Below are 26884 nucleotides of genomic sequence, written 5' to 3'. Positions count from 1 at the left end.
TCAGTTTGAGATCGCTGACCGATGATGTCTCCCGGTGATTCTCAGATATCACAGGAGCACAGAATCCCTCCAGTTTGGAAACAGTTTGGACTTGTTGGGCTGAAGGGCCTGTTTCCACACTGTCACCAATCTCATATATTCTTATCTCGTCAACACCGACCTGCAGAGAGCAATCTACCCAGGCCCATTCCGCGCACTGCATCATTCTACATTGAATGCTGACTAATCCACCGAGCCCGCACAATCACCGTACACAATGGGACAATGAAGCGTGGCCAATCCCGCAGAAGCTACACTTCTTTGTAAACGGAGCAGCCGGAGCAAACCCACGGGGAGAATGTTCAAACCGTTCAGACGGTGACGCGAGGGTCGATTGGAACCTGTGTCCCAAGCGTTCTGACTCAGCCAGTGTTAACCAGTCAGCCAAGTTCCGCTGAGCGACCTGGCGCCTGGCTCCATAGCTCAGCGGTTAGAGCACTGGTCTTGTAAACCAGAGGTCGTGAGTTCAAATCTCACTGGGGCCTCTCAGTCTTGTGGTATGACGCTGAGGAGCGCTGTGTTCTTCAAATTGCTCCTCGCCCGTTTGTCGTCCAACCGGCTTCTTGGAAGCACGAGCGTCCACCGGCGGGGCGGGTGGCGCTCCTGTTGGACTCATAGCTGCTGCTTTTGGGAATTGATGTCTGAAACGCCTCTCATTTCTCGTCTCCGACCAGGTGAGCAGGTTTTCCTGCAACTTCTTTCTTCTGCAGGCAAAGAACGGGGCTGTGTGTGTTCACCGATTAAAGTTTGAGATCGCTGAACCGATTAAAGTTTGAGATCGCTGACCTCAGTCACTCCAAGCGACCGAATGACCATTCCCAATCATGTCTCCGGTGATTCTCAGCTATCACAGAAGCATAGAATCCCTCCAGTTTGGAAACAGGCCATTCCGCCCAACTAGCCGCTCAGTGGTTCGCACTGCTGCCTCACAGCACTAGGGACGCAGTCACGATTCCAGCTTTAGGGGACTGTCTGTGTCGTGTTTGCACATTCGCCCAGAGTCTGCGTGGGTTTGCTCCGGTTCGCTCCCACTGTCTAAAGACGTGCAAGTCGTGTGAATTGGCCATTCTAAATTGCCCCTAGTCGTAGGTACATTATTCAGAGAGAAACGGGTCTGGGTGGGTTGATGTGGACTTGTTGGGCTGAAGGGCCTGTTTCCACACTGTCGCCAATCTAATTTATTCTAATCTCGTCAACACCGACCTGCAGAGAGCAGTCTACCCAGACCCATTCCGCACACTGCATCGTTGTACATTGAATGCTGACTAATCCATCGAGCCCGCACAATCACCGTACACAATGGGACAATGAAGCATGGCCAATCCCGCAGAAGCTGCACATCTCTGTAACCGGAGCAGCCGGAGCAAACCCACGCGCGCACGGGGAGAGAGAGTGTTCAAACTGTCCAGACGGTGACGCGAGGGCTGTTACCCAATCAGCCAAGGTTCGCGGCGGCCGCTCGCCCGGCTCCATAGCTCAGCGGTTAGAGCGCTGGTCTCGTAAACCAGAGGGCGTGAGTTCAAATCTCACTGGGGCCTCATCGCATTTATCCTCTTTGCCAGGCCAGCCCGCAGTCAGTTTCAATGTTTGGTATGCGACTGACGAGTACCATGTTCGAATCGCTCAACGCCTGTTTATGGTCCAAGCGGCTTCTGAGGAAGGGCGAGTTTTCACCCCCAAACACCAGAGGTACGCGACGCGCTCCCGAATAACCCTGTTGGACTGAGAGCTGCTACTTTTGTCAAGTTGAGCTTTCCTGCAACTTCTGCTTTTGTCACTTACAGCGTTCAGTTGAAATCCAAAAACTTCTTTGTTCTGCAGGCAAAGAACGGGGCCGTGTGTGTTCACCGATTTCAGTTTGAGATCGCTGACCGATGATGTCTCCCGGTGATTCTCAGATATCACAGGAGCACAGAATCCCTCCAGTTTGGAAACAGTTTGGACTTGTTGGGCTGAAGGGCCTGTTTCCACACTGTCACCAATCTCATATATTCTTATCTCGTCAACACCGACCTGCAGAGAGCAATCTACCCAGGCCCATTCCGCGCACTGCATCATTCTACATTGAATGCTGACTAATCCACCGAGCCCGCACAATCACCGTACACAATGGGACAATGAAGCGTGGCCAATCCCGCAGAAGCTACACTTCTTTGTAACGGAGCAGCCGGAGCAAACCCACGGGGAGAATGTTCAAACCGTTCAGACGGTGACGCGAGGGTCGATTGGAACCTGTGTCCCAAGCGTTCTGACTCAGCCAGTGTTAACCAGTCAGCCAAGTTCCGCTGAGCGACCTGGCGCCTGGCTCCATAGCTCAGCGGTTAGAGCACTGGTCTTGTAAACCAGAGATCGTGAGTTCAAATCTCACTGGGGCCTCTCAGTCTTGTGGTATGACGCTGAGGAGCGCTGTGTTCTTCAAATTGCTCCTCGCCCGTTTGTCGTCCAACCGGCTTCTTGGAAGCACGAGCGTCCACCGGCGGGGCGGGTGGCGCTCCTGTTGGACTCATAGCTGCTGCTTTTGGGAATTGATGTCTGAAACGCCTCTCATTTCTCGTCTCCGACCAGGTGAGCAGGTTTTCCTGCAACTTCTTTCTTCTGCAGGCAAAGAACGGGGCTGTGTGTGTTCACCGATTAAAGTTTGAGATCGCTGAACCGATTAAAGTTTGAGATCGCTGACCTCAGTCACTCCAAGCGACCGAATGACCATTCCCAATCATGTCTCCCGGTGATTCTCAGCTATCACAGAAGCATAGAATCCCTCCAGTTTGGAAACAGGCCATTCCGCCCAACTAGCCGCTCAGTGGTTCGCACTGCTGCCTCACAGCACTAGGGACGCAGTCACGATTCCAGCTTTAGGGGACTGTCTGTGTCGTGTTTGCACATTCGCCCAGAGTCTGCGTGGGTTTGCTCCGGTTCGCTCCCACTGTCTAAAGACGTGCAAGTCGTGTGAATTGGCCATTCTAAATTGCCCCTAGTCGTAGGTACATTATTCAGAGAGAAACGGGTCTGGGTGGGTTGATGTGGACTTGTTGGGCTGAAGGGCCTGTTTCCACACTGTCGCCAATCTAATTTATTCTAATCTCGTCAACACCGACCTGCAGAGAGCAGTCTACCCAGACCCATTCCGCACACTGCATCGTTGTACATTGAATGCTGACTAATCCATCGAGCCCGCACAATCACCGTACACAATGGGACAATGAAGCATGGCCAATCCCGCAGAAGCTGCACATCTCTGTAACCGGAGCAGCCGGAGCAAACCCACGCGCGCACGGGGAGAGAGAGTGTTCAAACTGTCCAGACGGTGACGCGAGGGCTGTTACCCAATCAGCCAAAGGTTCGCGGCGGCCGCTCGCCCGGCTCCATAGCTCAGCGGTTAGAGCGCTGGTCTCGTAAACCAGAGGGCGTGAGTTCAAATCTCACTGGGGCCTCATCGCATTTATCCTCTTTGCCAGGCCAGCCCGCAGTCAGTTTCAATGTTTGGTATGCGACTGACGAGTACCATGTTCGAATCGCTCAACGCCTGTTTATGGTCCAAGCGGCTTCTGAGGAAGGGCGAGTTTTCACCCCCAAACACCAGAGGTACGCGACGCGCTCCCGAATAACCCTGTTGGACTGAGAGCTGCTACTTTTGTCAAGTTGAGCTTTCCTGCAACTTCTGCTTTTGTCACTTACAGCGTTCAGTTGAAATCCAAAAACTTCTTTGTTCTGCAGGCAAAGAACGGGGCCGTGTGTGTTCACCGATTTCAGTTTGAGATCGCTGACCGATGATGTCTCCCGGTGATTCTCAGATATCACAGGAGCACAGAATCCCTCCAGTTTGGAAACAGTTTGGACTTGTTGGGCTGAAGGGCCTGTTTCCACACTGTCACCAATCTCATATATTCTTATCTCGTCAACACCGACCTGCAGAGAGCAATCTACCCAGGCCCATTCCGCGCACTGCATCATTCTACATTGAATGCTGACTAATCCACCGAGCCCGCACAATCACCGTACACAATGGGACAATGAAGCGTGGCCAATCCCGCAGAAGCTACACTTCTTTGTAAACGGAGCAGCCGGAGCAAACCCACGGGGAGAATGTTCAAACCGTTCAGACGGTGACGCGAGGGTCGATTGGAACCTGTGTCCCAAGCGTTCTGACTCAGCCAGTGTTAACCAGTCAGCCAAGTTCCGCTGAGCGACCTGGCGCCTGGCTCCATAGCTCAGCGGTTAGAGCACTGGTCTTGTAAACCAGAGGTCGTGAGTTCAAATCTCACTGGGGCCTCTCAGTCTTGTGGTATGACGCTGAGGAGCGCTGTGTTCTTCAAATTGCTCCTCGCCCGTTTGTCGTCCAACCGGCTTCTTGGAAGCACGAGCGTCCACCGGCGGGGCGGGTGGCGCTCCTGTTGGACTCATAGCTGCTGCTTTTGGGAATTGATGTCTGAAACGCCTCTCATTTCTCGTCTCCGACCAGGTGAGCAGGTTTTCCTGCAACTTCTTTCTTCTGCAGGCAAAGAACGGGGCTGTGTGTGTTCACCGATTAAAGTTTGAGATCGCTGAACCGATTAAAGTTTGAGATCGCTGACCTCAGTCACTCCAAGCGACCGAATGACCATTCCCAATCATGTCTCCCGGTGATTCTCAGCTATCACAGAAGCATAGAATCCCTCCAGTTTGGAAACAGGCCATTCCGCCCAACTAGCCGCTCAGTGGTTCGCACTGCTGCCTCACAGCACTAGGGACGCAGTCACGATTCCAGCTTTAGGGGACTGTCTGTGTCGTGTTTGCACATTCGCCCAGAGTCTGCGTGGGTTTGCTCCGGTTCGCTCCCACTGTCTAAAGACGTGCAAGTCGTGTGAATTGGCCATTATAAATTGCCCCTAGTCGTAGGTACATTATTCAGAGAGAAACGGGTCTGGGTGGGTTGATGTGGACTTGTTGGGCTGAAGGGCCTGTTTCCACACTGTCGCCAATCTAATTTATTCTAATCTCGTCAACACCGACCTGCAGAGAGCAGTCTACCCAGACCCATTCCGCACACTGCATCGTTGTACATTGAATGCTGACTAATCCATCGGCCCGCACAATCACCGTACACAATGGGACAATGAAGCATGGCCAATCCCGCAGAAGCTGCACATCTCTGTAACCGGAGCAGCCGGAGCAAACCCACGCGCGCACGGGGAGAGAGAGTGTTCAAACTGTCCAGACGGTGACGCGAGGGCTGTTACCCAATCAGCCAAAGGTTCGCGGCGGCCGCTCGCCCGGCTCCATAGCTCAGCGGTTAGAGCGCTGGTCTCGTAAACCAGAGGGCGTGAGTTCAAATCTCACTGGGGCCTCATCGCATTTATCCTCTTTGCCAGGCCAGCCGCAGTCAGTTTCAATGTTTGGTATGCGACTGACGAGTACCATGTTCGAATCGCTCAACGCCTGTTTATGGTCCAAGCGGCTTCTGAGGAAGGGCGAGTTTTCACCCCCAAACACCAGAGGAACGCGACGCGCTCCCGAATAACCCTGTTGGACTGAGAGCTGCTACTTTTGTCAAGTTGAGCTTTCCTGCAACTTCTGCTTTTGTCACTTACAGCGTTCAGTTGAAATCCAAAAACTTCTTTGTTCTGCAGGCAAAGAACGGGGCCGTGTGTGTTCACCGATTTCAGTTTGAGATCGCTGACCGATGATGTCTCCCGGTGATTCTCAGATATCACAGGAGCACAGAATCCCTCCAGTTTGGAAACAGTTTGGACTTGTTGGGCTGAAGGGCCTGTTTCCACACTGTCACCAATCTCATATATTCTTATCTCGTCAACACCGACCTGCAGAGAGCAATCTACCCAGGCCCATTCCGCGCACTGCATCATTCTACATTGAATGCTGACTAATCCACCGAGCCCGCACAATCACCGTACACAATGGGACAATGAAGCGTGGCCAATCCCGCAGAAGCTACACTTCTTTGTAAACGGAGCAGCCGGAGCAAACCCACGGGGAGAATGTTCAAACCGTTCAGACGGTGACGCGAGGGTCGATTGGAACCTGTGTCCCAAGCGTTCTGACTCAGCCAGTGTTAACCAGTCAGCCAAGTTCCGCTGAGCGACCTGGCGCCTGGCTCCATAGCTCAGCGGTTAGAGCACTGGTCTTGTAAACCAGAGGTCGTGAGTTCAAATCTCACTGGGGCCTCTCAGTCTTGTGGTATGACGCTGAGGAGCGCTGTGTTCTTCAAATTGCTCCTCGCCCGTTTGTCGTCCAACCGGCTTCTTGGAAGCACGAGCGTCCACCGGCGGGGCGGGTGGCGCTCCTGTTGGACTCCTAGCTGCTGCTTTTGGGAATTGATGTCTGAAACGCCTCTCATTTCTCGTCTCCGACCAGGTGAGCAGGTTTTCCTGCAACTTCTTTCTTCTGCAGGCAAAGAACGGGGCTGTGTGTGTTCACCGATTAAAGTTTGAGATCGCTGACCTCAGTCACTCCAAGCGACCGAATGACCATTCCCAATCATGTCTCCCGGTGATTCTCAGCTATCACAGAAGCATAGAATCCCTCCAGTTTGGAAACAGGCCATTCCGCCCAACTAGCCGCTCAGTGGTTCGCACTGCTGCCTCACAGCACTAGGGACGCAGTCACGATTCCAGCTTTAGGGGACTGTCTGTGTCGTGTTTGCACATTCGCCCAGAGTCTGCGTGGGTTTGCTCCGGTTCGCTCCCACTGTCTAAAGACGTGCAAGTCGTGTGAATTGGCCATTCTAAATTGCCCCTAGTCGTAGGTACATTATTCAGAGAGAAACGGGTCTGGGTGGGTTGATGTGGACTTGTTGGGCTGAAGGGCCTGTTTCCACACTGTCGCCAATCTAATTTATTCTAATCTCGTCAACACCGACCTGCAGAGAGCAGTCTACCCAGACCCATTCCGCACACTGCATCGTTGTACATTGAATGCTGACTAATCCATCGGGCCCGCACAATCACCGTACACAATGGGACAATGAAGCATGGCCAATCCCGCAGAAGCTGCACATCTCTGTCACCGGAGCAGCCGGAGCAAACCCACGCGCGCACGGGGAGAGAGAGTGTTCAAACTGTCCAGACGCGAGGGCTGTTACCCAATCAGCCAAAGGTTCGCGGCGGCCGCTCGCCCGGCTCCATAGCTCAGCGGTTAGAGCACTGGTCTCGTAAACCAGAGGGCGTGAGTTCAAATCTCACTGGGGCCTCATCGCATTTATCCTCTTTGCCAGGCCAGCCCGCAGTCAGTTTCAATGTTTGGTATGCGACTGACGAGTACCATGTTCGAATCGCTCAACGCCTGTTTATGGTCCAAGCGGCTTCTTAGGAAGGGCGAGTTTTCACCCCCAAACACCAGAGGAACGAGACGCGCTCCCGAATAACCCTGTTGGACTGAGAGCTGCTACTTTTGTCAAGTTGAGCTTTCCTGCAACTTCTGCTTTTGTCACTTACAGCGTTCAGTTGAAATCCAAAAACTTCTTTGTTCTGCAGGCAAGAACGGGGCCGTGTGTGTTCACCGATTTCAGTTTGAGATCGCTGACCGATGATGTCTCCCGGTGATTCTCAGATATCACAGGAGCACAGAATCCCTCCAGTTTGGAAACAGTTTGGACTTGTTGGGCTGAAGGGCCTGTTTCCACACTGTCACCAATCTCATATATTCTTATCTCGTCAACACCGACCTGCAGAGAGCAATCTACCCAGGCCCATTCCGCGCACTGCATCATTCAACATTGAATGCTGACTAATCCACCGAGCCCGCACAATCACCGTACACAATGGGACAATGAAGCGTGGCCAATCCCGCAGAAGCTACACTTCTTTGTAAACGGAGCAGCCGGAGCAAACCCACGGGGAGAATGTTCAAACCGTTCAGACGGTGACGCGAGGGTCGATTGGAACCTGTGTCCCAAGCGGCTTCTTAGGAAGGGCGAGTTTTCACCCCCAACACCAGAGGAACGAGACGCGCTCCCGAATAACCCTGTTGGACTGAGAGCTGCTACTTTTGTCAAGTTGAGCTTTCCTGCAACTTCTGCTTTTGTCACTTACAGCGTTCAGTTGAAATCCAAAAACTTCTTTGTTCTGCAGGCAAAGAACGGGGCCGTGTGTGTTCACCGATTTCAGTTTGAGATCGCTGACCGATTATGTCTCCCGGTGATTCTCAGATATCACAGGAGCACAGAATCCCTCCAGTTTGGAAACAGTTTGGACTTGTTGGGCTGAAGGGCCTGTTTCCACACTGTCACCAATCTCATATATTCTTATCTCGTCAACACCGACCTGCAGAGAGCAATCTACCCAGGCCCATTCCGCGCACTGCATCATTCTACATTGAATGCTGACTAATCCACCGAGCCCGCACAATCACCGTACACAATGGGACAATGAAGCGTGGCCAATCCCGCAGAAGCTACACTTCTTTGTAAACGGAGCAGCCGGAGCAAACCCACGGGGAGAATGTTCAAACCGTTCAGACGGTGACGCGAGGGTCGATTGGAACCTGTGTCCCAAGCGTTCTGACTCAGCCAGTGTTAACCAGTCAGCCAAGTTCCGCTGAGCGACCTGGCGCCTGGCTCCATAGCTCAGCGGTTAGAGCACTGGTCTTGTAAACCAGAGATCGTGAGTTCAAATCTCACTGGGGCCTCGTAGTCTTGTGGTATGATGCTGAGGAGCGCTGTGTTGTTCAAATTGCTCCTCGCCCGTTTGTCGTCCAACCGGCTTCTTGGAAGCATGAGCTTCTACCGGCCGGGTGAGTGGCGCTCCTGTTGGTCTGATAGCTGCTGCTTTTGGGAATTGATGTCTGAAACGCCTCTCATTTCTCGTCTCCGACCAGGTGAGCAGGTTTTCCTGCAACTTCTTCCTTCTGCAGGCAAAGAACGGGGCTGTGTGTGTTCACCGATTAAAGTTTGAGATCGCTGAACCGATTAAAGTTTGAGATCGCTGACCTCAGTCACTCCAAGCGACCGAATGACCATTCCCAATCATGTCTCCCGGTGATTCTCAGCTATCACAGAAGCATAGAATCCCTCCAGTTTGGAAACAGGCCATTCCGCCCAACTCGCCGCTCAGTGGTTCGCACTGCTGCCTCACAGCACTAGGGACGCAGTCACGATTCCAGCTTTAGGGGACTGTCTGTGTCGTGTTTGCACATTCGCCCAGAGTCTGCGTGGGTTTGCTCCGGTTCGCTCCCACTGTCTAAAGACGTGCAAGTCGTGTGAATTGGCCATTCTAAATTGCCCCTAGTCGTAGGTACATTATTCAGAGAGAAACGGGTCTGGGTGGGTTGATGTGGACTTGTTGGGCTGAAGGGCCTGTTTCCACACTGTCGCCAATCTAATTTATTCTAATCTCGTCAACACCGACCTGCAGAGAGCAGTCTACCCAGACCCATTCCGCACACTGCATCGTTGTACATTGAATGCTGACTAATCCATCGGGCCCGCACAATCACCGTACACAATGGGACAATGAAGCATGGCCAATCCCGCAGAAGCTGCACATCTCTGTAACCGGAGCAGCCGGAGCAAACCCACGCGCGCACGGGGAGAGAGAGTGTTCAAACTGTCCAGACGGTGACGCGAGGGCTGTTACCCAATCAGCCAAAGGTTCGCGGCGGCCGCTCGCCCGGCTCCATAGCTCAGCGGTTAGAGCGCTGGTCTCGTAAACCAGAGGGCGTGAGTTCAAATCTCACTGGGGCCTCATCGCATTTATCCTCTTTGCCAGGCCAGCCCGCAGTCAGTTTCAATGTTTGGTATGCGACTGACGAGTACCATGTTCGAATCGCTCAACGCCTGTTTATGGTCCAAGCGGCTTCTGAGGAAGGGCGAGTTTTCACCCCCAAACACCAGAGGAACGCGACGCGCTCCCGAATAACCCTGTTGGACTGAGAGCTGCTACTTTTGTCAAGTTGAGCTTTCCTGCAACTTCTGCTTTTGTCACTTACAGCGTTCAGTTGAAATCCAAAAACTTCTTTGTTCTGCAGGCAAAGAACGGGGCCGTGTGTGTTCACCGATTTCAGTTTGAGATCGCTGACCGATGATGTCTCCCGGTGATTCTCAGATATCACAGGAGCACAGAATCCCTCCAGTTTGGAAACAGTTTGGACTTGTTGGGCTGAAGGGCCTGTTTCCACACTGTCACCAATCTCATATATTCTTATCTCGTCAACACCGACCTGCAGAGAGCAATCTACCCAGGCCCATTCCGCGCACTGCATCATTCTACATTGAATGCTGACTAATCCACCGAGCCCGCACAATCACCGTACACAATGGGACAATGAAGCGTGGCCAATCCCGCAGAAGCTACACTTCTTTGTAAACGGAGCAGCCGGAGCAAACCCACGGGGAGAATGTTCAAACCGTTCAGACGGTGACGCGAGGGTCGATTGGAACCTGTGTCCCAAGCGTTCTGACTCAGCCAGTGTTAACCAGTCAGCCAAGTTCCGCTGAGCGACCTGGCGCCTGGCTCCATAGCTCAGCGGTTAGAGCACTGGTCTTGTAAACCAGAGGTCGTGAGTTCAAATCTCACTGGGGCCTCTCAGTCTTGTGGTATGACGCTGAGGAGCGCTGTGTTCTTCAAATTGCTCCTCGCCCGTTTGTCGTCCAACCGGCTTCTTGGAAGCACGAGCGTCCACCGGCGGGGCGGGTGGCGCTCCTGTTGGACTCCTAGCTGCTGCTTTTGGGAATTGATGTCTGAAACGCCTCTCATTTCTCGTCTCCGACCAGGTGAGCAGGTTTTCCTGCAACTTCTTTCTTCTGCAGGCAAAGAACGGGGCTGTGTGTGTTCACCGATTAAAGTTTGAGATCGCTGACCTCAGTCACTCCAAGCGACCGAATGACCATTCCCAATCATGTCTCCCGGTGATTCTCAGCTATCACAGAAGCATAGAATCCCTCCAGTTTGGAAACAGGCCATTCCGCCCAACTAGCCGCTCAGTGGTTCGCACTGCTGCCTCACAGCACTAGGGACGCAGTCACGATTCCAGCTTTAGGGGACTGTCTGTGTCGTGTTTGCACATTCGCCCAGAGTCTGCGTGGGTTTGCTCCGGTTCGCTCCCACTGTCTAAAGACGTGCAAGTCGTGTGAATTGGCCATTCTAAATTGCCCCTAGTCGTAGGTACATTATTCAGAGAGAAACGGGTCTGGGTGGGTTGATGTGGACTTGTTGGGCTGAAGGGCCTGTTTCCACACTGTCGCCAATCTAATTTATTCTAATCTCGTCAACACCGACCTGCAGAGAGCAGTCTACCCAGACCCATTCCGCACACTGCATCGTTGTACATTGAATGCTGACTAATCCATCGGGCCCGCACAATCACCGTACACAATGGGACAATGAAGCATGGCCAATCCCGCAGAAGCTGCACATCTCTGTCACCGGAGCAGCCGGAGCAAACCCACGCGCGCACGGGGAGAGAGAGTGTTCAAACTGTCCAGACGGTGACGCGAGGGCTGTTACCCAATCAGCCAAAGGTTCGCGGCGGCCGCTCGCCCGGCTCCATAGCTCAGCGGTTAGAGCGCTGGTCTCGTAAACCAGAGGGCGTGAGTTCAAATCTCACTGGGGCCTCATCGCATTTATCCTCTTTGCCAGGCCAGCCCGCAGTCAGTTTCAATGTTTGGTATGCGACTGACGAGTACCATGTTCGAATCGCTCAACGCCTGTTTATGGTCCAAGCGGCTTCTGAGGAAGGGCGAGTTTTCACCCCCAAACACCAGAGGAACGCGACGCGCTCCCGAATAACCCTGTTGGACTGAGAGCTGCTACTTTTGTCAAGTTGAGCTTTCCTGCAACTTCTGCTTTTGTCACTTACAGCGTTCAGTTGAAATCCAAAAACTTCTTTGTTCTGCAGGCAAAGAACGGGGCCGTGTGTGTTCACCGATTTCAGTTTGAGATCGCTGACCGATGATGTCTCCCGGTGATTCTCAGATATCACAGGAGCACAGAATCCCTCCAGTTTGGAAACAGTTTGGACTTGTTGGGCTGAAGGGCCTGTTTCCACACTGTCACCAATCTCATATATTCTTATCTCGTCAACACCGACCTGCAGAGAGCAATCTACCCAGGCCCATTCCGCGCACTGCATCATTCTACATTGAATGCTGACTAATCCACCGAGCCCGCACAATCACCGTACACAATGGGACAATGAAGCGTGGCCAATCCCGCAGAAGCTACACTTCTTTGTAAACGGAGCAGCCGGAGCAAACCCACGGGGAGAATGTTCAAACCGTTCAGACGGTGACGCGAGGGTCGATTGGAACCTGTGTCCCAAGCGTTCTGACTCAGCCAGTGTTAACCAGTCAGCCAAGTTCCGCTGAGCAACCTGGCGCCTGGCTCCATAGCTCAGCGGTTAGAGCACTGGTCTTGTAAACCAGAGGTCGTGAGTTCAAATCTCACTGGGGCCTCGTAGTCTTGTGGTATGATGCTGAGGAGCGCTGTGTTGTTCAAATTGCTCCTCGCCCGTTTGTCGTCCAACCGGCTTCTTGGAAGCACGAGCGTCCACCGGCGGGGCGGGTGGCGCTCCTGTTGGACTCATAGCTGCTGCTTTTGGGAATTGATGTCTGAAACGCCTCTCATTTCTCGTCTCCGACCAGGTGAGCAGGTTTTCCTGCAACTTCTTCCTTCTGCAGGCAAAGAACGGGGCTGTGTGTGTTCACCGATTAAAGTTTGAGATCGCTGAACCGATTAAAGTTTGAGATCGCTGACCTCAGTCACTCCAAGCGACCGAATGACCATTCCCAATCATGTCTCCGGTGATTCTCAGCTATCACAGAAGCATAGAATCCCTCCAGTTTGGAAACAGGCCATTCCGCCCAACTCGCCGCTCAGTGGTTCGCACTGCTGCCTCACAGCACTAGGGACGCAGTCACGATTCCAGCTTTAGGGGACTGTCTGTGTCGTGTTTGCACATTCGCCCAGAGTCTGCGTGGGTTTGCTCCGGTTCGCTCCCACTGTCTAAAGACGTGCAAGTCGTGTGAATTGGCCATTCTAAATTGCCCCTAGTCGTAGGTACATTATTCAGAGAGAAACGGGTCTGGGTGGGTTGATGTGGACTTGTTGGGCTGAAGGGCCTGTTTCCACACTGTCGCCAATCTAATTTATTCTAATCTCGTCAACACCGACCTGCAGAGAGCAGTCTACCCAGACCCATTCCGCACACTGCATCGTTGTACATTGAATGCTGACTAATCCATCGGGCCCGCACAATCACCGTACACAATGGGACAATGAAGCATGGCCAATCCCGCAGAAGCTGCACATCTCTGTAACCGGAGCAGCCGGAGCAAACCCACGCGCGCACGGGGAGAGAGAGTGTTCAAACTGTCCAGACGGTGACGCGAGGGCTGTTACCCAATCAGCCAAAGGTTCGCGGCGGCCGCTCGCCCGGCTCCATAGCTCAGCGGTTAGAGCGCTGGTCTCGTAAACCAGAGGGCGTGAGTTCAAATCTCACTGGGGCCTCATCGCATTTATCCTCTTTGCCAGGCCAGCCCGCAGTCAGTTTCAATGTTTGGTATGCGACTGACGAGTACCATGTTCGAATCGCTCAACGCCTGTTTATGGTCCAAGCGGCTTCTGAGGAAGGGCGAGTTTTCACCCCCAAACACCAGAGGAACGCGACGCGCTCCCGAATAACCCTGTTGGACTGAGAGCTGCTACTTTTGTCAAGTTGAGCTTTCCTGCAACTTCTGCTTTTGTCACTTACAGCGTTCAGTTGAAATCCAAAAACTTCTTTGTTCTGCAGGCAAAGAACGGGGCCGTGTGTGTTCACCGATTTCAGTTTGAGATCGCTGACCGATTATGTCTCCCGGTGATTCTCAGATATCACAGGAGCACAGAATCCCTCCAGTTTGGAAACAGTTTGGACTTGTTGGGCTGAAGGGCCTGTTTCCACACTGTCACCAATCTCATATATTCTTATCTCGTCAACACCGACCTGCAGAGAGCAATCTACCCAGGCCCATTCCGCGCACTGCATCATTCTACATTGAATGCTGACTAATCCACCGAGCCCGCACAATCACCGTACACAATGGGACAATGAAGCGTGGCCAATCCCGCAGAAGCTACACTTCTTTGTAAACGGAGCAGCCGGAGCAAACCCACGGGGAGAATGTTCAAACCGTTCAGACGGTGACGCGAGGGTCGATTGGAACCTGTGTCCCAAGCGTTCTGACTCAGCCAGTGTTAACCAGTCAGCCAAGTTCCGCTGAGCAACCTGGCGCCTGGCTCCATAGCTCAGCGGTTAGAGCACTGGTCTTGTAAACCAGAGGTCGTGAGTTCAAATCTCACTGGGGCCTCTCAGTCTTGTGGTATGACGCTGAGGAGCGCTGTGTTCTTCAAATTGCTCCTCGCCCGTTTGTCGTCCAACCGGCTTCTTGGAAGCACGAGCGTCCACCGGCGGGGCGGGTGGCGCTCCTGTTGGACTCCTAGCTGCTGCTTTTGGGAATTGATGTCTGAAACGCCTCTCATTTCTCGTCTCCGACCAGGTGAGCAGGTTTTCCTGCAACTTCTTTCTTCTGCAGGCAAAGAACGGGGCTGTGTGTGTTCACCGATTAAAGTTTGAGATCGCTGACCTCAGTCACTCCAAGCGACCGAATGACCATTCCCAATCATGTCTCCCGGTGATTCTCAGCTATCACAGAAGCATAGAATCCCTCCAGTTTGGAAACAGGCCATTCCGCCCAACTAGCCGCTCAGTGGTTCGCACTGCTGCCTCACAGCACTAGGGACGCAGTCACGATTCCAGCTTTAGGGGACTGTCTGTGTCGTGTTTGCACATTCGCCCAGAGTCTGCGTGGGTTTGCTCCGGTTCGCTCCCACTGTCTAAAGACGTGCAAGTCGTGTGAATTGGCCATTCTAAATTGCCCCTAGTCGTAGGTACATTATTCAGAGAGAAACGGGTCTGGGTGGGTTGATGTGGACTTGTTGGGCTGAAGGGCCTGTTTCCACACTGTCGCCAATCTAATTTATTCTAATCTCGTCAACACCGACCTGCAGAGAGCAGTCTACCCAGACCCATTCCGCACACTGCATCGTTGTACATTGAATGCTGACTAATCCACCGAGCCCGCACAATCACCGTACACAATGGGACAATGAAGCATGGCCAATCCCGCAGAAGCTGCACATCTCTGTCACCGGAGCAGCCGGAGCAAACCCACGCGCGCACGGGGAGAGAGAGTGTTCAAACTGTCCAGACGGTGACGCGAGGGCTGTTACCCAATCAGCCAAAGGTTCGCGGCGGCCGCTCGCCCGGCTCCATAGCTCAGCGGTTAGAGCACTGGTCTCGTAAACCAGAGGGCGTGAGTTCAAATCTCACTGGGGCCTCATCGCATTTATCCTCTTTGCCAGGCCAGCCCGCAGTCAGTTTCAATGTTTGGTATGCGACTGACGAGTACCATGTTCGAATCGCTCAACGCCTGTTTATGGTCCAAGCGGCTTCTTAGGAAGGGCGAGTTTTCACCCCCAAACACCAGAGGAACGCGACGCGCTCCCGAATAACCCTGTTGGACTGAGAGCTGCTACTTTTGTCAAGTTGAGCTTTCCTGCAACTTCTGCTTTTGTCACTTACAGCGTTCAGTTGAAATCCAAAAACTTCTTTGTTCTGCAGGCAAAGAACGGGGCCGTGTGTGTTCACCGATTTCAGTTTGAGATCGCTGACCGATGATGTCTCCCGGTGATTCTCAGATATCACAGGAGCACAGAATCCCTCCAGTTTGGAAACAGTTTGGACTTGTTGGGCTGAAGGGCCTGTTTCCACACTGTCACCAATCTCATATATTCTTATCTCGTCAACACCGACCTGCAGAGAGCAATCTACCCAGGCCCATTCCGCGCACTGCATCATTCTACATTGAATGCTGACTAATCCACCGAGCCCGCACAATCACCGTACACAATGGGACAATGAAGCGTGGCCAATCCCGCAGAAGCTACACTTCTTTGTAAACGGAGCAGCCGGAGCAAACCCACGGGGAGAATGTTCAAACCGTTCAGACGGTGACGCGAGGGTCGATTGGAACCTGTGTCCCAAGCGGCTTCTTAGGAAGGGCGAGTTTTCACCCCCAAACACCAGTGGAACGAGACGCGCTCCCGAATAACCCTGTTGGACTGAGAGCTGCTACTTTTGTCAAGTTGAGCTTTCCTGCAACTTCTGCTTTTGTCACTTACAGCGTTCAGTTGAAATCCAAAATCTTCTTTGTTCTGCAGGCAAAGAACGGGGCCGTGTGTGTTCACCGATTTCAGTTTGAGATCGCTGACCGATTATGTCTCCCGGTGATTCTCAGATATCACAGGAGCACAGAATCCCTCCAGTTTGGAAACAGTTTGGACTTGTTGGGCTGAAGGGCCTGTTTCCACACTGTCACCAATCTCATATATTCTTATCTCGTCAACACCGACCTGCAGAGAGCAATCTACCCAGGCCCATTCCGCGCACTGCATCATTCTACATTGAATGCTGACTAATCCACCGAGCCCGCACAATCACCGTACACAATGGGACAATGAAGCGTGGCCAATCCCGCAGAAGCTACACTTCTTTGTAAACGGAGCAGCCGGAGCAAACCCACGGGGAGAATGTTCAAACCGTTCAGACGGTGACGCGAGGGTCGATTGGAACCTGTGTCCCAAGCGTTCTGACTCAGCCAGTGTTAACCAGTCAGCCAAGTTCCGCTGAGCGACCTGGCGCCTGGCTCCATAGCTCAGCGGTTAGAGCACTGGTCTTGTAAAACAGAGATCGTGAGTTCAAATCTCACTGGGGCCTCGTAGTCTTGTGGTATGATGCTGAGGAGCGCTGTGTTGTTCAAATTGCTCCTCGCCCGTTTGTCGTCCAACCGGCTTCTTGGAAGCATGAGCTTCTACCGGCCGGGTGAGTGGCGCTCCTGTTGGTCTGATAGCTGCTGCTTTTGGGAATTGATGTCTGAAACGCCTCTCATTTCTCGTCTCCGACCAGGTGAGCAGGTTTTCCTGCAACTTCTTCCTTCTGCAGGCAAAGAACGGGGCTGTGTGTGTTCACCGATTAAAGTTTGAGATCGCTGAACCGATTAAAGTTTGAGATCGCTGACCTCAGTCACTCCAAGCGACCGAATGACCATTCCCAATCATGTCTCCCGGTGATTCTCAGCTATCACAGAAGCATAGAATCCCTCCAGTTTGGAAACAGGCCATTCCGCCCAACTCGCCGCTCAGTGGTTCGCACTGCTGCCTCACAGCACTAGGGACGCAGTCACGATTCCAGCTTTAGGGGACTGTCTGTGTCGTGTTTGCACATTCGCCCAGAGTCTGCGTGGGTTTGCTCCGGTTCGCTCCCACTGTCTAAAGACGTGCAAGTCGTGTGAATTGGCCATTCTAAATTGCCCCTAGTCGTAGGTACATTATTCAGAGAGAAACGGGTCTGGGTGGGTTGATGTGGACTTGTTGGGCTGAAGGGCCTGTTTCCACACTGTCGCCAATCTAATTTATTCTAATCTCGTCAACACCGACCTGCAGAGAGCAGTCTACCCAGACCCATTCCGCACACTGCATCGTTGTACATTGAATGCTGACTAATCACCGAGCCCGCACAATCACCGTACACAATGGGACAATGAAGCGTGGCCAATCCCGCAGAAGCTGCACATCTCTGTAACCGGAGCAGCCGGAGCAAACCCACGCGCGCACGGGGAGAGAGAGTGTTCAAACTGTCCAGACGGTGACGCGAGGGCTGTTACCCAATCAGCCAAAGGTTCGCGGCGGCCGCTCGCCCGGCTCCATAGCTCAGCGGTTAGAGCGCTGGTCTCGTAAACCAGAGGGCGTGAGTTCAAATCTCACTGGGGCCTCATCGCATTTATCCTCTTTGCCAGGCCAGCCCGCAGTCAGTTTCAATGTTTGGTATGCGACTGACGAGTACCATGTTCGAATCGCTCAACGCCTGTTTATGGTCCAAGCGGCTTCTGAGGAAGGGCGAGTTTTCACCCCCAAACACCAGAGGTACGCGACGCGCTCCCGAATAACCCTGTTGGACTGAGAGCTGCTACTTTTGTCAAGTTGAGCTTTCCTGCAACTTCTGCTTTTGTCACTTACAGCGTTCAGTTGAAATCCAAAAACTTCTTTGTTCTGCAGGCAAAGAACGGGGCCGTGTGTGTTCACCGATTTCAGTTTGAGATCGCTGACCGATGATGTCTCCCGGTGATTCTCAGATATCACAGGAGCACAGAATCCCTCCAGTTTGGAAACAGTTTGGACTTGTTGGGCTGAAGGGCCTGTTTCCACACTGTCACCAATCTCATATATTCTTATCTCGTCAACACCGACCTGCAGAGAGCAATCTACCCAGGCCCATTCCGCGCACTGCATCATTCTACATTGAATGCTGACTAATCCACCGAGCCCGCACAATCACCGTACACAATGGGACAATGAAGCGTGGCCAATCCCGCAGAAGCTACACTTCTTTGTAAACGGAGCAGCCGGAGCAAACCCACGGGGAGAATGTTCAAACCGTTCAGACGGTGACGCGAGGGTCGATTGGAACCTGTGTCCCAAGCGTTCTGACTCAGCCAGTGTTAACCAGTCAGCCAAGTTCCGCTGAGCGACCTGGCGCCTGGCTCCATAGCTCAGCGGTTAGAGCACTGGTCTTGTAAACCAGAGGTCGTGAGTTCAAATCTCACTGGGGCCTCTCAGTCTTGTGGTATGACGCTGAGGAGCGCTGTGTTCTTCAAATTGCTCCTCGCCCGTTTGTCGTCCAACCGGCTTCTTGGAAGCACGAGCGTCCACCGGCGGGGCGGGTGGCGCTCCTGTTGGACTCATAGCTGCTGCTTTTGGGAATTGATGTCTGAAACGCCTCTCATTTCTCGTCTCCGACCAGGTGAGCAGGTTTTCCTGCAACTTCTTTCTTCTGCAGGCAAAGAACGGGGCTGTGTGTGTTCACCGATTAAAGTTTGAGATCGCTGAACCGATTAAAGTTTGAGATCGCTGACCTCAGTCACTCCAAGCGACCGAATGACCATTCCCAATCATGTCTCCCGGTGATTCTCAGCTATCACAGAAGCATAGAATCCCTCCAGTTTGGAAACAGGCCATTCCGCCCAACTAGCCGCTCAGTGGTTCGCACTGCTGCCTCACAGCACTAGGGACGCAGTCACGATTCCAGCTTTAGGGGACTGTCTGTGTCGTGTTTGCACATTCGCCCAGAGTCTGCGTGGGTTTGCTCCGGTTCGCTCCCACTGTCTAAAGACGTGCAAGTCGTGTGAATTGGCCATTCTAAATTGCCCCTAGTCGTAGGTACATTATTCAGAGAGAAACGGGTCTGGGTGGGTTGATGTGGACTTGTTGGGCTGAAGGGCCTGTTTCCACACTGTCGCCAATCTAATTTATTCTAATCTCGTCAACACCGACCTGCAGAGAGCAGTCTACCCAGACCCATTCCGCACACTGCATCGTTGTACATTGAATGCTGACTAATCCATCGGGCCCGCACAATCACCGTACACAATGGGACAATGAAGCATGGCCAATCCCGCAGAAGCTGCACATCTCTGTAACCGGAGCAGCCGGAGCAAACCCACGCGCGCACGGGGAGAGAGAGTGTTCAAACTGTCCAGACGGTGACGCGAGGGCTGTTACCCAATCAGCCAAAGGTTCGCGGCGGCCGCTCGCCCGGCTCCATAGCTCAGCGGTTAGAGCGCTGGTCTCGTAAACCAGAGGGCGTGAGTTCAAATCTCACTGGGGCCTCATCGCATTTATCCTCTTTGCCAGGCCAGCCCGCAGTCAGTTTCAATGTTTGGTATGCGACTGACGAGTACCATGTTCGAATCGCTCAACGCCTGTTTATGGTCCAAGCGGCTTCTGAGGAAGGGCGAGTTTTCACCCCCAAACACCAGAGGTACGCGACGCGCTCCCGAATAACCCTGTTGGACTGAGAGCTGCTACTTTTGTCAAGTTGAGCTTTCCTGCAACTTCTGCTTTTGTCACTTACAGCGTTCAGTTGAAATCCAAAAACTTCTTTGTTCTGCAGGCAAAGAACGGGGCCGTGTGTGTTCACCGATTTCAGTTTGAGATCGCTGACCGATGATGTCTCCCGGTGATTCTCAGATATCACAGGAGCACAGAATCCCTCCAGTTTGGAAACAGTTTGGACTTGTTGGGCTGAAGGGCCTGTTTCCACACTGTCACCAATCTCATATATTCTTATCTCGTCAACACCGACCTGCAGAGAGCAATCTACCCAGGCCCATTCCGCGCACTGCATCATTCTACATTGAATGCTGACTAATCCACCGAGCCCGCACAATCACCGTACACAATGGGACAATGAAGCGTGGCCAATCCCGCAGAAGCTACACTTCTTTGTAAACGGAGCAGCCGGAGCAAACCCACGGGGAGAATGTTCAAACCGTTCAGACGGTGACGCGAGGGTCGATTGGAACCTGTGTCCCAAGCGTTCTGACTCAGCCAGTGTTAACCAGTCAGCCAAGTTCCGCTGAGCGACCTGGCGCCTGGCTCCATAGCTCAGCGGTTAGAGCACTGGTCTTGTAAACCAGAGGTCGTGAGTTCAAATCTCACTGGGGCCTCTCAGTCTTGTGGTATGACGCTGAGGAGCGCTGTGTTCTTCAAATTGCTCCTCGCCCGTTTGTCGTCCAACCGGCTTCTTGGAAGCACGAGCGTCCACCGGCGGGGCGGGTGGCGCTCCTGTTGGACTCATAGCTGCTGCTTTTGGGAATTGATGTCTGAAACGCCTCTCATTTCTCGTCTCCGACCAGGTGAGCAGGTTTTCCTGCAACTTCTTTCTTCTGCAGGCAAAGAACGGGGCTGTGTGTGTTCACCGATTAAAGTTTGAGATCGCTGAACCGATTAAAGTTTGAGATCGCTGACCTCAGTCACTCCAAGCGACCGAATGACCATTCCCAATCATGTCTCCCGGTGATTCTCAGCTATCACAGAAGCATAGAATCCCTCCAGTTTGGAAACAGGCCATTCCGCCCAACTAGCCGCTCAGTGGTTCGCACTGCTGCCTCACAGCACTAGGGACGCAGTCACGATTCCAGCTTTAGGGGACTGTCTGTGTCGTGTTTGCACATTCGCCCAGAGTCTGCGTGGGTTTGCTCCGGTTCGCTCCCACTGTCTAAAGACGTGCAAGTCGTGTGAATTGGCCATTCTAAATTGCCCCTAGTCGTAGGTACATTATTCAGAGAGAAACGGGTCTGGGTGGGTTGATGTGGACTTGTTGGGCTGAAGGGCCTGTTTCCACACTGTCGCCAATCTAATTTATTCTAATCTCGTCAACACCGACCTGCAGAGAGCAGTCTACCCAGACCCATTCCGCACACTGCATCGTTGTACATTGAATGCTGACTAATCCATCGGGCCCGCACAATCACCGTACACAATGGGACAATGAAGCATGGCCAATCCCGCAGAAGCTGCACATCTCTGTAACCGGAGCAGCCGGAGCAAACCCACGCGCGCACGGGGAGAGAGAGTGTTCAAACTGTCCAGACGGTGACGCGAGGGCTGTTACCCAATCAGCCAAAGGTTCGCGGCGGCCGCTCGCCCGGCTCCATAGCTCAGCGGTTAGAGCGCTGGTCTCGTAAACCAGAGGGCGTGAGTTCAAATCTCACTGGGGCCTCATCGCATTTATCCTCTTTGCCAGGCCAGCCCGCAGTCAGTTTCAATGTTTGGTATGCGACTGACGAGTACCATGTTCGAATCGCTCAACGCCTGTTTATGGTCCAAGCGGCTTCTGAGGAAGGGCGAGTTTTCACCCCCAAACACCAGAGGTACGAGACGCGCTCCCGAATAACCCTGTTGGACTGAGAGCTGCTACTTTTGTCAAGTTGAGCTTTCCTGCAACTTCTGCTTTTGTCACTTACAGCGTTCAGTTGAAATCCAAAAACTTCTTTGTTCTGCAGGCAAAGAACGGGGCCGTGTGTGTTCACCGATTTCAGTTTGAGATCGCTGACCGATGATGTCTCCCGGTGATTCTCAGATATCACAGGAGCACAGAATCCCTCCAGTTTGGAAACAGTTTGGACTTGTTGGGCTGAAGGGCCTGTTTCCACACTGTCACCAATCTCATATATTCTTATCTCGTCAACACCGACCTGCAGAGAGCAATCTACCCAGGCCCATTCCGCGCACTGCATCATTCTACATTGAATGCTGACTAATCCACCGAGCCCGCACAATCACCGTACACAATGGGACAATGAAGCGTGGCCAATCCCGCAGAAGCTACACTTCTTTGTAAACGGAGCAGCCGGAGCAAACCCACGGGGAGAATGTTCAAACCGTTCAGACGGTGACGCGAGGGTCGATTGGAACCTGTGTCCCAAGCGTTCTGACTCAGCCAGTGTTAACCAGTCAGCCAAGTTCCGCTGAGCGACCTGGCGCCTGGCTCCATAGCTCAGCGGTTAGAGCACTGGTCTTGTAAACCAGAGGTCGTGAGTTCAAATCTCACTGGGGCCTCTCAGTCTTGTGGTATGACGCTGAGGAGCGCTGTGTTCTTCAAATTGCTCCTCGCCCGTTTGTCGTCCAACCGGCTTCTTGGAAGCACGAGCGTCCACCGGCGGGGCGGGTGGCGCTCCTGTTGGACTCATAGCTGCTGCTTTTGGGAATTGATGTCTGAAACGCCTCTCATTTCTCGTCTCCGACCAGGTGAGCAGGTTTTCCTGCAACTTCTTTCTTCTGCAGGCAAAGAACGGGGCTGTGTGTGTTCACCGATTAAAGTTTGAGATCGCTGAACCGATTAAAGTTTGAGATCGCTGACCTCAGTCACTCCAAGCGACCGAATGACCATTCCCAATCATGTCTCCCGGTGATTCTCAGCTATCACAGAAGCATAGAATCCCTCCAGTTTGGAAACAGGCCATTCCGCCCAACTAGCCGCTCAGTGGTTCGCACTGCTGCCTCACAGCACTAGGGACGCAGTCACGATTCCAGCTTTAGGGGACTGTCTGTGTCGTGTTTGCACATTCGCCCAGAGTCTGCGTGGGTTTGCGCCGGTTCGCTCCCACTGTCTAAAGACGTGCAAGTCGTGTGAATTGGCCATTCTAAATTGCCCCTAGTCGTAGGTACATTATTCAGAGAGAAACGGGTCTGGGTGGGTTGATGTGGACTTGTTGGGCTGAAGGGCCTGTTTCCACACTGTCGCCAATCTAATTTATTCTAATCTCGTCAACACCGACCTGCAGAGAGCAGTCTACCCAGACCCATTCCGCACACTGCATCGTTGTACATTGAATGCTGACTAATCCATCGAGCCCGCACAATCACCGTACACAATGGGACAATGAAGCATGGCCAATCCCGCAGAAGCTGCACATCTCTGTAACCGGAGCAGCCGGAGCAAACCCACGCGCGCACGGGGAGAGAGAGTGTTCAAACTGTCCAGACGGTGACGCGAGGGCTGTTACCCAATCAGCCAAAGGTTCGCGGCGGCCGCTCGCCCGGCTCCATAGCTCAGCGGTTAGAGCGCTGGTCTCGTAAACCAGAGGGCGTGAGTTCAAATCTCACTGGGGCCTCATCGCATTTATCCTCTTTGCCAGGCCAGCCCGCAGTCAGTTTCAATGTTTGGTATGCGACTGACGAGTACCATGTTCGAATCGCTCAACGCCTGTTTATGGTCCAAGCGGCTTCTGAGGAAGGGCGAGTTTTCACCCCCAAACACCAGAGGTACGCGACGCGCTCCCGAATAACCCTGTTGGACTGAGAGCTGCTACTTTTGTCAAGTTGAGCTTTCCTGCAACTTCTGCTTTTGTCACTTACAGCGTTCAGTTGAAATCCAAAAACTTCTTTGTTCTGCAGGCAAAGAACGGGGCCGTGTGTGTTCACCGATTTCAGTTTGAGATCGCTGACCGATGATGTCTCCCGGTGATTCTCAGATATCACAGGAGCACAGAATCCCTCCAGTTTGGAAACAGTTTGGACTTGTTGGGCTGAAGGGCCTGTTTCCACACTGTCACCAATCTCATATATTCTTATCTCGTCAACACCGACCTGCAGAGAGCAATCTACCCAGGCCCATTCCGCGCACTGCATCATTCTACATTGAATGCTGACTAATCCACCGAGCCCGCACAATCACCGTACACAATGGGACAATGAAGCGTGGCCAATCCCGCAGAAGCTACACTTCTTTGTAAACGGAGCAGCCGGAGCAAACCCACGGGGAGAATGTTCAAACCGTTCAGACGGTGACGCGAGGGTCGATTGGAACCTGTGTCCCAAGCGTTCTGACTCAGCCAGTGTTAACCAGTCAGCCAAGTTCCGCTGAGCGACCTGGCGCCTGGCTCCATAGCTCAGCGGTTAGAGCACTGGTCTTGTAAACCAGAGGTCGTGAGTTCAAATCTCACTGGGGCCTCTCAGTCTTGTGGTATGACGCTGAGGAGCGCTGTGTTCTTCAAATTGCTCCTCGCCCGTTTGTCGTCCAACCGGCTTCTTGGAAGCACGAGCGTCCACCGGCGGGGCGGGTGGCGCTCCTGTTGGACTCATAGCTGCTGCTTTTGGGAATTGATGTCTGAAACGCCTCTCATTTCTCGTCTCCGACCAGGTGAGCAGGTTTTCCTGCAACTTCTTTCTTCTGCAGGCAAAGAACGGGGCTGTGTGTGTTCACCGATTAAAGTTTGAGATCGCTGAACCGATTAAAGTTTGAGATCGCTGACCTCAGTCACTCCAAGCGACCGAATGACCATTCCCAATCATGTCTCCCGGTGATTCTCAGCTATCACAGAAGCATAGAATCCCTCCAGTTTGGAAACAGGCCATTCCGCCCAACTAGCCGCTCAGTGGTTCGCACTGCTGCCTCACAGCACTAGGGACGCAGTCACGATTCCAGCTTTAGGGGACTGTCTGTGTCGTGTTTGCACATTCGCCCAGAGTCTGCGTGGGTTTGCTCTGGTTCGCTCCCACTGTCTGAAGACGTGCAAGTCGTGTGAATTGGCCATTCTAAATTGCCCCTAGTCGTAGGTACATTATTCAGAGAGAAACGGGTCTGGGTGGGTTGATGTGGACTTGTTGGGCTGAAGGGCCTGTTTCCACACTGTCGCCAATCTAATTTATTCTAATCTCGTCAACACCGACCTGCAGAGAGCAGTCTACCCAGACCCATTCCGCACACTGCATCGTTGTACATTGAATGCTGACTAATCCACCGAGCCCGCACAATCACCGTACACAATGGGACAATGAAGCGTGGCCAATCCCGCAGAAGCTGCACATCTCTGTAACCGGAGCAGCCGGAGCAAACCCACGCGCGCACGGGGAGAGAGAGTGTTCAAACTGTCCAGACGGTGACGCGAGGGCTGTTACCCAATCAGCCAAAGGTTCGCGGCGGCCGCTCGCCCGGCTCCATAGCTCAGCGGTTAGAGCGCTGGTCTCGTAAACCAGAGGGCGTGAGTTCAAATCTCACTGGGGCCTCATCGCATTTATCCTCTTTGCCAGGCCAGCCCGCAGTCAGTTTCAATGTTTGGTATGCGACTGACGAGTACCATGTTCGAATCGCTCAACGCCTGTTTATGGTCCAAGCGGCTTCTGAGGAAGGGCGAGTTTTCACCCCCAAACACCAGAGGAACGAGACGCGCTCCCGAATAACCCTGTTGGACTGAGAGCTGCTACTTTGTCAAGTTGAGCTTTCCTGCAACTTCTGCTTTTGTCACTTACAGCGTTCAGTTGAAATCCAAAAACTTCTTTGTTCTGCAGGCAAAGAACGGGGCCGTGTGTGTTCACCGATTTCAGTTTGAGATCGCTGACCGATGATGTCTCCCGGTGATTCTCAGATATCACAGGAGCACAGAATCCCTCCAGTTTGGAAACAGTTTGGACTTGTTGGGCTGAAGGGCCTGTTTCCACACTGTCACCAATCTCATATATTCTTATCTCGTCAACACCGACCTGCAGAGAGCAATCTACCCAGGCCCATTCCGCGCACTGCATCATTCTACATTGAATGCTGACTAATCCACCGAGCCCGCACAATCACCGTACACAATGGGACAATGAAGCGTGGCCAATCCCGCAGAAGCTACACTTCTTTGTAAACGGAGCAGCCGGAGCAAACCCACGGGGAGAATGTTCAAACCGTTCAGACGGTGACGCGAGGGTCGATTGGAACCTGTGTCCCAAGCGTTCTGACTCAGCCAGTGTTAACCAGTCAGCCAAGTTCCACTGAGCGACCTGGCGCCTGGCTCCATAGCTCAGCGGTTAGAGCACTGGTCTTGTAAACCAGAGGTCGTGAGTTCAAATCTCACTGGGGCCTCTCAGTCTTGTGGTATGACGCTGAGGAGCGCTGTGTTCTTCAAATTGCTCCTCGCCCGTTTGTCGTCCAACCGGCTTCTTGGAAGCACGAGCGTCCACCGGCGGGGCGGGTGGCGCTCCTGTTGGACTCATAGCTGCTGCTTTTGGGAATTGATGTCTGAAACGCCTCTCATTTCTCGTCTCCGACCAGGTGAGCAGGTTTTCCTGCAACTTCTTTCTTCTGCAGGCAAAGAACGGGGCTGTGTGTGTTCACCGATTAAAGTTTGAGATCGCTGAACCGATTAAAGTTTGAGATCGCTGACCTCAGTCACTCCAAGCGACCGAATGACCATTCCCAATCATGTCTCCCGGTGATTCTCAGCTATCACAGAAGCATAGAATCCCTCCAGTTTGGAAACAGGCCATTCCGCCCAACTAGCCGCTCAGTGGTTCGCACTGCTGCCTCACAGCACTAGGGACGCAGTCACGATTCCAGCTTTAGGGGACTGTCTGTGTCGTGTTTGCACATTCGCCCAGAGTCTGCGTGGGTTTGCTCCGGTTCGCTCCACTGTCTAAAGACGTGCAAGTCGTGTGAATTGGCCATTCTAAATTGCCCCTAGTCGTAGGTACATTATTCAGAGAGAAACGGGTCT

The 26884-nt window shown here is 53.0% G+C and overlaps 11 non-coding genes across 11 annotated transcripts; all 11 read left to right on the top strand.

Annotated features, from left to right (window-relative positions):
• Positions 1 to 451: 451 nt before the first annotated feature.
• On the top strand, positions 452 to 524 carry trnat-ugu (transfer RNA threonine (anticodon UGU)). The gene has a single exon. It is a non-coding gene; the product is annotated as a tRNA-Thr (tRNA).
• Positions 525 to 4236: 3712 nt separating this feature from the next.
• Positions 4237 to 4309, top strand: trnat-ugu (transfer RNA threonine (anticodon UGU)). Its single transcript has one exon. It is a non-coding gene; the product is annotated as a tRNA-Thr (tRNA).
• Positions 4310 to 6128: 1819 nt separating this feature from the next.
• On the top strand, positions 6129 to 6201 carry trnat-ugu (transfer RNA threonine (anticodon UGU)). Its single transcript has one exon. It is a non-coding gene; the product is annotated as a tRNA-Thr (tRNA).
• Positions 6202 to 10482: 4281 nt separating this feature from the next.
• trnat-ugu (transfer RNA threonine (anticodon UGU)) lies at positions 10483 to 10555 on the top strand. Its single transcript has one exon. It is a non-coding gene; the product is annotated as a tRNA-Thr (tRNA).
• A 1796-nt stretch (positions 10556 to 12351) lies between these two features.
• Positions 12352 to 12424, top strand: trnat-ugu (transfer RNA threonine (anticodon UGU)). Its single transcript has one exon. It is a non-coding gene; the product is annotated as a tRNA-Thr (tRNA).
• A 1820-nt stretch (positions 12425 to 14244) lies between these two features.
• trnat-ugu (transfer RNA threonine (anticodon UGU)) lies at positions 14245 to 14317 on the top strand. The gene has a single exon. It is a non-coding gene; the product is annotated as a tRNA-Thr (tRNA).
• Positions 14318 to 18605: 4288 nt separating this feature from the next.
• Positions 18606 to 18678, top strand: trnat-ugu (transfer RNA threonine (anticodon UGU)). Its single transcript has one exon. It is a non-coding gene; the product is annotated as a tRNA-Thr (tRNA).
• A 1821-nt stretch (positions 18679 to 20499) lies between these two features.
• Positions 20500 to 20572, top strand: trnat-ugu (transfer RNA threonine (anticodon UGU)). The gene has a single exon. It is a non-coding gene; the product is annotated as a tRNA-Thr (tRNA).
• Positions 20573 to 22393: 1821 nt separating this feature from the next.
• On the top strand, positions 22394 to 22466 carry trnat-ugu (transfer RNA threonine (anticodon UGU)). Its single transcript has one exon. It is a non-coding gene; the product is annotated as a tRNA-Thr (tRNA).
• Positions 22467 to 24287: 1821 nt separating this feature from the next.
• On the top strand, positions 24288 to 24360 carry trnat-ugu (transfer RNA threonine (anticodon UGU)). The gene has a single exon. It is a non-coding gene; the product is annotated as a tRNA-Thr (tRNA).
• Positions 24361 to 26180: 1820 nt separating this feature from the next.
• Positions 26181 to 26253, top strand: trnat-ugu (transfer RNA threonine (anticodon UGU)). The gene has a single exon. It is a non-coding gene; the product is annotated as a tRNA-Thr (tRNA).
• The last annotated feature ends 631 nt before the right edge of the window (positions 26254 to 26884 follow it).

The sequence above is a fragment of the Hemiscyllium ocellatum genome, unplaced genomic scaffold, assembly GCF_020745735.1.
Source record: "Hemiscyllium ocellatum isolate sHemOce1 unplaced genomic scaffold, sHemOce1.pat.X.cur. scaffold_3052_pat_ctg1, whole genome shotgun sequence".
NCBI lineage: Eukaryota > Metazoa > Chordata > Chondrichthyes > Orectolobiformes > Hemiscylliidae > Hemiscyllium > Hemiscyllium ocellatum.
Note: the sequence above shows the minus strand (reverse complement) of the source record. Positions and strands in the feature narration are given on the sequence as shown.